Genomic DNA, 9,610 nt, shown 5'->3' with positions numbered 1-9,610 from the left:
AAATATGTATGCTTAATAATATTAAAAATATAATATTTTATATTAATATTTTACATATTTTTAAAAATAAAAATAAAATTTATTATCAATGTAATAATATTAAAGTTGATTTAAGTTAATTTTTATATAAAAATAAAATTATCTATTGATGGGTTATTTTTCAAAAAATTACTTAAATTTTTCAAAAGAGTAAGGCGCTGTTCTCCTCTGCTTTTCAGACGAACTTTTGCAATAAAAAAAATTTTTCTCTTAAAAGCAAAGAAGAACGGACATCCTTTCAGAACTATTTTCACCATCTAAAAAGTGCTTTTTGGCTGATGAAGAAGTTAAAAATTTCAACTTTTCTTCAGCCAAAAGTTCGTTTGGCTGCCATTTTAACCTGTCTTCTCCCCAAAAAAAGTTTCTTTTCTCTGGTTCTTTGGAGCTCTATACCCATTTTTTTCACATTTTCACTTTCAAAGTTCTTTGTTCAGGTCCTTTGTTCCTCTTTCGCCGGTGAGTTTCTTTTCTTCTTCTTCTCTTTAATTATTTTCTCAGGTTCTGATTGTTTGATTTTTACAGGAATTTTACAGAAATTAATTGACTAATTACTTTGAAAATTAATTAGGGAAAATTTTGGCTTACTGCTTTGCTTTACTGCTTCTTTTGCTTTACTGCTTGTGCCTTACTGCATTACTTCTTTTGCTTTACTGCTTTCGATTAGAATCAGGGAAATTTCTGGCTTATTGCTTTCGATTAGAATTTTCAGGGAAAATTCTGGATTACTGCTTTGCTTTACTACCTTACGAAGTTTGCATTACTGCTTGTGCCTTACCGCATTAAACACATGCTCTTTACCTTTATGCTCAGCTTTGCCTAAAACCACCCAAATGGCGGTCACTACCATATTCTGAATCATTTTTGTCTCACATTTAAATGCAAATCCACAACAGTTTCCATAAGTTAAGCTTATTCATCTCCAATCACCACTGCCATGACAAGGTGCTGCAGGTGTTGCTTGCACTACTCCACGAAAATAGTGAATCTCATCATGAATTTTCTGGGGATTGCAATAATTGTTTACTCCCTTTGGCACCAAAAGAAGTGGAATATTGGTGTTTGACATTGTACAATTGTCACAGCAAGTCAGATTAACAAATAGATAACATCCATTTTCTGAGTTCCTCTTTAAATGTCTATATCTCTATAGAATTGTAAATCATTTAAATTTTCCTCCTTTTCTTGGCAGCTTGACTTACGTTATGGGGCAAAGAGGTCACTAGCTGATCCTCCTAAACTTACTCTGGCCTTGAAATCATGTGATATCAGTTCTACTAGACCTCATTTACTCATTGTTGGTGGGAAGTATGTAGTTGATCTTTCCTTCCTTTATTATTTATTATTTGCTTTTTTTGTTCTCTACTAATATTGTATTTGAATGTTTTCAGTGATGCATTTGCTCGGCTATATTATAGAAGGATGTTGCCACCATTGACCTCCTGCCAGAAAAGAATGTTACCACCTACTTGTGTTAATTATTTCTGCCCAATGCATCTCTCTAACTGTGTTAGTTTTGAAATTCTTTGTTAGTTCTTACTCTTATTGACTTCTTTCTTAGAAATATCTCTGGTAAATATGATTTCTTCTCATCAAGACCAAGTTTTATTTTGTATAGTGTGGAATTATGAATAGATAGTCCTGAATGATGTAACTATTCAATTAGCAAATGATAATAATTCTCTGCTTGTTTTCCTTTTCTTTTCATTATTGGTAAGTGAGTGAGCTTATCATCTTCATTAGGTCACTATTGACTAGTTTGCTCTTACTGGAATCTTTTACCTTATTACTCTACACATTGAAAAAAAAGTTTTGTTGGATGTTTCAAGTTAAAACTGTGGACAAGAGTCAGTTGTGAACTGTTGATTGTTATCAATTAACATCCCCATTAGTAACACTACTTTAATACATTTTAAAATAAAATAATACAAATGTGTTAAAAGTATTAATTAAAAATTAAAAATAATTCTGGAATAATACAATTATGTCAATATCTAATTACAAATATTTAATTATTATATTTAAATATTTAAATATAGTTTATAATTCTAATTAAATTTAATAAATAATTAATATTAATTACTTAGAAATATTTAAAATTAATATTATATATTAAAATATTAACAATAAGTTATAATAATTTATTTTTTATATTTTTACTAAAATATCATAATATTAACTTAGAAATATTTAAAATTAATATTATATATTAAGATTCGTAATCCCTTTGTCTCAAAATCCATTCCTCATTTCCTTCTAAAGAATACAGCTTGATATTATATCAAATATATTATTGCCTTCCAAGATCTCAATACCTTTAACTTAATAGGTAAAACGTTAAATGGTTTATCCATCGTTGACAAAACCGAATAGGAGGTTGAATCGGTTGGACTATCTATTTCTTATTTTTTCTTGATCCGTCTCTAAAATATTAGCTGGTCTGATTTTTAAAGTTGAACTTTAACTTATAAAGTTGAACTGCCAAATCAATAGATTCCTAGTTCAACCTGTTGAATTAGCTGGTCTGATTTTTAAAGCCATGGTTTTATCTCAAAAACTAAAATATTTTAAAGGTCAATGGTGCAACATTAACCTGGATAACAACCTCATTACTAACTCGCTGATAAGCACACAAATATACAAAGATAAAATGAGTGAATCTACATCAATACAGCATTTATGCTTGTCTATCGAACCAATAAAGACAACACCAAGTCCTAAACTACAAAATATAATGTGTAACACCCCGGATTTTGGGCCTAGAAGAAATAGGTTTTGAACAAGGGAACAGTGAAAAGACTGCACATAAATATTTAGTTGTGCAAGAAAATGATATAAATGAATGTCTGCTTCAGTGGTTAAGTAATTTAGGAATGTTTGGAAATGTCTGAGAAGTCAGGGGTTCAAGTCTTAGTGTTTGTAGAATTTTTGGTTTTGCTCTTAATTGAATCTGGACAGTGGCGTTTAGGTCATATAAATATTAGTGTCTATTTTATGACACAAAAAGAGTATGTGGTTTAGTGACAAGGTGGCGTGTTGTGTAACCGTGAGGTCTGAGATTCAAGTTTTGGGTTGTGCAACGAAGTACTTATTTTGCTGCTTGAGTCGTGTATGTGGCAGAGTTGGAGTGAAATACTACCGAATGAAGTTTGAACTGGTCATAGAGGGAGTTAAGGAGAGATTTGTGGAGAAAATCGATGAGTTGTTGAGAGGAAGAGTTGTGCCGAAATTGGACTCTGGCACTCTAGAAATTTTGGCTAGGGGGATTGCTAGTGCCGAATTTGGCTTTTGACATTCTGTGCAATTGGAGTCTTGTGTTGTTTTCTCTGCTTGTTTGGTTCTGGTCAATTCCGTATTGCAGCTATTGTTTTTGGCAAGTTTCTTCTCGGGTTTGTACATTTTTCTATTCCGTTTTCTTCTTTCCTCTTCTCTCTGTTGGCCGAATATCACTCCCTTCTCCCCTCTCTTTTTTGCTGCCAAACCTGCTTTTGTCTTTTCCCTTTCCATCTCTTCTTGGCCGAATTCCGTTCCTCCCCTCCTCTTTTTCTTTGACTGAATGTTCTCCTCTCTCTCTATGTTTTGATTCTTAACTGGTATTATTTTATTTTTCCTTTTGAACTGAGAACTATCTCATTTCTTTGTGTGGGGTTTAGCCAATTGTACTCCTCTGTTCGATCACTTCCTGCGCTGATCTTCTTTTCACCGCTGTTACTATTCAAGTGCTGTAAGTATTGCAGATTATCGGTAAGTTGCGATGCACCTCACTTTTCGTTTTAATCGGTTCCTTTCCAATTTTTATCTTTAAGCTGAATACCCCTCCTGGCCATTATTATGGCCTAGTTTACTTTATGAAAGTCATTTTTGTGGTGCAGATTATCGTTGTAGTGTGTGATCATTTTTGGGTTAGCAGTTTGGAACAGTAGGGTTGGTCTCATACAATTAAGGTAAAGATAGTGATTTTTGGGTTGTGTCTTGTAAAAGAAGGTGTCTCACCCTAACGGTTAAAGGACTGATGTTGGATTATGTTGAATCTAGGTTGGGTACGTGGAGGTTGCACTCTTCTTGTAATCAGGTGTGTAATCACACTCTCTTTCAACTACAAATTGGCAAAAGCCGAAAAGCCAAAAAAGACGGCGCTGAGACCGTTAGGGCGTGCGAATGCTCGAATGGTCAACTGAGGCCACGAAACCCGATGTGAGACTATAAAGGCCCCGATGAGCATTGTCATGGGCTTAGGCCGAAATGGGGTAAAACTACCGAAATACCCTCGATGGGTAAAATTATCGAAATACCCTCGATGGATAAAATTATTGAAATACCCTTGATGGGTAAAATTATCGAAATACCCCCGATGGGTAAAATGATCGAAATACCCTCGATGGGTAAAATTACTGAAATACCCTTATAGGGTAAAATGACCATTATACCCCTAGGAGATGAAATGACTGTTATAGACTTTGCTATGTCTGACCATTTTGCTTTATGATATTTATATGACTGTTACTGAGTATGACATATTGCATACACGTATGATCTATGACATGAGATACTGCATGGGGTTGGGAATCTGATATAGGGGAAGTATACTGTACTGGTGGCTTTGCCACAAATACTGTTACTGGTAGCTTTGCTGCGTTACTGATACTGGCAGCTCTGCTGCATTACTGTTACTAGCAGCTTTGCTGTGTTACTATTACTGGCAGCTTTGCTGCGGTATTGGTGTGTTGGCTGGGTAGGTAGATTTTATCCCCACATGGTGTGTTGGTGGTACGGAGTGGTGTGTTGGCTAGATTGGGATGGGTTGTATTACTGCATTTGCACTGTTATTGTATTGGGCTAAGGCTCACACTCTGTTACTATGTTCGGCTATGGCCCACACACTACTACTATATAGAGATCATGCCCAGACTGATTCTGCATGTTGTATGCTGATTGTTTGGTAGAGGATTACACACTGAGTTTCGTAAACTCACCCTCTTTTCTAATTGTGCAGGTAATCCTTTGCCATAGGCGGTTCGGTGCTGCGAGGGACTCGGAGGTGGCCACACGATCACTGCTGTTCACTTTAGCTTTTATTTTTATTCTAATTAATAAGTTGGTTTTTGTTTTTGTAATAAGGCCTTTTATTTGGTTTTAAATTTTAATTGGGTTTTTACTTTCATATTTTTATACTGCTAGTTATTTGAAAACGAATTTTTAAAATAATTACTGTTTTCAAAGACACGAGCTTTAAACGTTAGAATTTTCAAAATGCTTCCGCACTTTAAATCAACTTAGTATAACAAAAAGCAGTTAACAAGGCAGGCATATGAATAAGTGCTCAGTTTGATATTAATAAGAGGTTTCCAAAAATAAGAAACAAGTTAGTCAACAAGCCAAATTTTTTTAGAGACACTTCAATGTGACACACCAGATACGACCATAACGTCTTGGCCGGGTTTGGGGTGTTACATAATGCATTTTCAAACATCTATTCCACATATCCTTGGATAGTACTAGGACAAACATGTACAAGCAATACGAAGAATTACAACAAAATGAACTTTCCTTGTAACCAAACCCCGAAGCACTCTCGGAACCAAGACCAGAGTCTCTTTTTTATTCTCATATAAGAAACAGAGAATTCTCTCCATAGTATTGGCTTCTCTTAGAAAGTCAAACTCATATCCAATTTTGACAACACAAATGATAAATAATTAACTACATGCAGAAGAACAAAGAAATCCAAATCCGAGTGGTACGATACTCTCAATTTATATAATCTGGAAAATACATAAAAGAAGGATAGATGTGTTTTGCAAGGAACAATAGTGTGAATACAAATACCTATTTTTCCATTTCCTTAGTAATGGAAAACAGATCAAATTTGATATTAGTCTTTTGAATGTACAGTACAAACGCTTGCAAGTTACGAATGTCAATCATCATAAGATCCTGGATTCCTAAATGTTGCACCTGCCATAAATTTGAATGGTCAAAATCACATAGACATATGAGGCTTTAAAATCATCTTCAAGGGGACTTACCTTAACAACAACATCGTTCTTATCACCTCTCAATCTTGTTTGATGAACCTAATTCAGATACGAACATATGTTAAGGTATATCCACTCGGTTTTTGTAAGCATTATTCTATTTCTGGAACCTGAGAACACTGCAAAACTATTAAAAATTATGGTAGCATTAAAACAAAAAATGTGCCATATCCTACTGTATGTTGGAAGCATAAAGCTTGTTTAATAAAAATGTTCAAACTTCAAAGATTTTATATGTTTAAATACATAAACCTATACCCTTCCCAACATATGCTCATATAAACTTACACCCTTCCCAGCAGGCTCATATAAACCTATACCCTTCCCAGCATGCTCATATAAAACTTCAATCCAAGTAAAGAAATGAAAAAGTAATACCTATGCGATCGATGCTGAACCTAGAGGATTTACATCAAAATTCTCAAAAATTTCACCCATGCTTCGACCAAACTCCTTCTCTAAAACAAGTTGAACAACATCAAATGGTATATTTACCAATAAAAGTATTTAGTACCAAAGTGAAAAGGAAAATATCAATAAGTAAAACAGGATTTCAAAAGGAACATAAATAAATTTGAACATGCAGGTAAAATTTAGTCTTTAATTGAATTGAAAGAACATAAAAAGAAAATGTTGTGCAGTTTGCCAATAGCTAAGAACAGTAAAATCAACAAAAGGAGCAATCAATAAGAATCAAACAGTACAAAAAAAGTAAAAACAGACAAACCAATTTAAATTTGAACCGAAAAAACACAAAAGTAAAGACTGTAATTTGCAAAGAGCTAAGAACAAAAAAATCAACAAAAGGGGCAATCAATAAGAATCAAATAGTACAGAAAAAGTAAAAACAAACAAACCCATTTTAATTGAACTGAAAAAACACAAAAGCAAAGACCGTAGTTTAAAGAACTAAGAATATCTAAATCAATCAATAAGAATTAAACAATAAAGAAACTAAAAAAAAAACAAACTCATGTTGTTTATCCCACATTACTTACTGCTTTTGTGGATCCTTCACAAAACTCACTCAAAGTTGAAACACCTATCATTTCAACAATTACCCAACAATGTAAAACTATCAATTAACAACAAAAAGAATAATAAAAAAATAAGAAGATAAAGAAGGGAATTTATAGCCCGTATAAATATCAACTGTTCGAACCCAGAATTGAAATGAACGATGCCAGGGTCTTAAATGAAGAGAAACCTTGTCTTGAATCACTTTGAAATCAAAACCAGACGCTAATGTGTTCTTCAATTGAGTTTGAATTTTTTTCCTTGCTGAAGATTTTTCCCTTAATTGGGAAATTTCTACGATCTCGATTCCTACGAGGAAAAGATTGTAAAAATTGGTGAGGGGCAATGGTGTTTAGGGCTTTATAAATGGAAAAGGTAATGAACGTAAAGGCTGTAGTTGAAACTGTAGAAAGGATGACCATGAAAAATGAGGGTAAAAATGAAAAAAAAAAGTAATCTCTCAGCATTCCTACCGTACTCTAAATGGCAATTTAAAGGGTGGGGCAAAGAATGCTATTTATCCTCTATTCAGTGATGAGCAGGAATAGAAAACTAAATAGCAAGGCCTGTAATACACGTTCCATTGAATCAAACAAGGGTTTGTACTGGGGCCATAGAATTGAGTTGTAATTGCTATACCATTACATTGAACCAAACAGGTTGATAGTCTTATGAAAAAGTATAAATTGTTAATTTTTAACTTTTTTTATCGAATAAAGGTTAAAATGTTTTTTTATAAATAATAGTAAAAAGTAAAATATTAATTAAGTTATATGATCTTTAAATAATTTAATACAATTATATGTAAATATAAATTTTAAATACTTTTAAGGAATTAAAATAAGAATTATTATTCCATACATTGCCAGTGGAGTAAAAAATTTCTATAAGCAGATCTTGGTTGATAACACTTTTTTTTAGATTGGATTAAAATAATAATAATAAAATAATTAAAAAAAGACACTTGACATCTTCCTAGACTCGTTTGTGGAGTTTTTCTACTCTAGTGGTAGTTGGATAAAATAATTAGCCTTAATATAAATTATTTGTAAAACTAATAATATATACAAATTTTAAAAAAAATTAAATATAATAAATAATATTTAAATAATCTAATATGATAATATATAAAATATAAATTAATTTAGTTTTATATATCTTTTAAATAGTTAATATAAATAAGGATATTTTAATAATTTTTACTCTCAAACACAAAAGAAAAAAAAATCTAAATCTTAGCTTTTTATATATATTTTAAATAGTTAATATAAATAAGAGTACAATGGCACTGCATACCTCAAACAATCTTCGGAAGGACGCAACCTTTCATCCAGAACTCTCTGTATGTTCTAACAAATACTCAACTCTAATCGGATCATCACTCACTTTTACCACGAAACTCTTCGGCTTCGTATCTTCAAACTTTATCATTAGAAATCTTGTTAATATTTTGTAGTATAGGCCTTTGAGGATGAGAGGGTGGAGGTCGTTAAGCCACAGAGTTGGTTCGCATAAATTTCGTGAACCATTAACCCATTAAACCAAAAAAGACATTTTTACTTCATTTTCAGACATTTGCAGAATCAGTAGACTACGACTTACTTCTTATTCGGAAGTCGAAACATTGTTATTTACTTCATCAGTGTCAGCACGACCAGACTTTGCCGACATCCTTCAAATCTATAAAAAAAAACTGGGGTTAGATCAAATCAAATTACATCACACTATCACAGGTTTATGTGGCATGTAATTTCTAGACTCCATCATGCTACGTTTAGTCCAAGAATCGACTAAATCGTAGCTTTGATACCACTAAATGTAAAACCTCTAACTCGTCTTCGTCGTCAGATTAGGGTTACAAAGTATTACGGCACACATAGAATCAACTATCATCATAAAACTATTCAATTATTAATTTAAATATCAATATTCAATCCATTCATTAAATATAGCATATATACAAATTACAAGCCTTATTTTGAGCTTATGGGACCTTAAAAATAGTCTGGAAATAATTAGGGACTAATTTGAAACAAAACAAAAAAATGTAAAAATTTTGGAAACAGAGTTCACATGGCCGTGTCGCAAACCGTGTGTCCACTCATTTGCAAATCAAAATAGGATCACACGGTCGTGTCTTCAAATCGTGTAACAACCTATGACCATGTGGGACAAACCTACACCAAAATTAACTAGTCCGCGCGGTCGTGTGATAGCCCGTGTCTCAGGTCGTGTGCACCTAAAATAGCTTTCAAAATAAGGCAAACCAATTACAAATCTTAGGTACTAAGCCAAACCAAAATCAACCATTAACATGCCTTCAAAAACACATCCAAACAAGCTTAAAAACATACCAAAACATTCAACTTAAGTGTCTAACCAATATGCCCTCATTGGCACTACATTTTATAAACCAACCAATTCACATTCAAAGACTACAAGTTCCTACCTATTTCACATGCCAAACATACCAATTCATCCATACCTTTCACATTCATGAAGCACCAACAAAATAGCCAAAA

The 9,610-nt window shown here is 32.8% G+C and overlaps 1 long non-coding RNA gene across 2 annotated transcripts; it reads left to right on the top strand.

Moving 5' to 3' along the window:
- The first annotated feature begins 147 nt into the window (after positions 1-147).
- LOC107945743 (uncharacterized) lies at positions 148-5,079 on the top strand. Of its 2 annotated transcripts, XR_005922121.1 has the most exons (7): positions 201-495; positions 1,229-1,344; positions 1,428-1,545; positions 3,690-3,780; positions 3,909-3,980; positions 4,072-4,108; positions 5,030-5,079. It is a non-coding gene; the product is annotated as an uncharacterized lncRNA (long non-coding RNA). The 2 variants fall into 2 exon arrangements; XR_001696717.2 differs by lacking the exons at positions 3,690-3,780; positions 3,909-3,980; positions 4,072-4,108; positions 5,030-5,079 and having other exon boundaries at positions 148-495; positions 1,428-1,736.
- The last annotated feature ends 4,531 nt before the right edge of the window (positions 5,080-9,610 follow it).

The sequence above is a fragment of the Gossypium hirsutum genome, chromosome D12 (genome assembly GCF_007990345.1).
Source record: "Gossypium hirsutum isolate 1008001.06 chromosome D12, Gossypium_hirsutum_v2.1, whole genome shotgun sequence".
Taxonomy (NCBI): Eukaryota; Viridiplantae; Streptophyta; class Magnoliopsida; order Malvales; family Malvaceae; genus Gossypium; species Gossypium hirsutum.
Note: the sequence above shows the minus strand (reverse complement) of the source record. Positions and strands in the feature narration are given on the sequence as shown.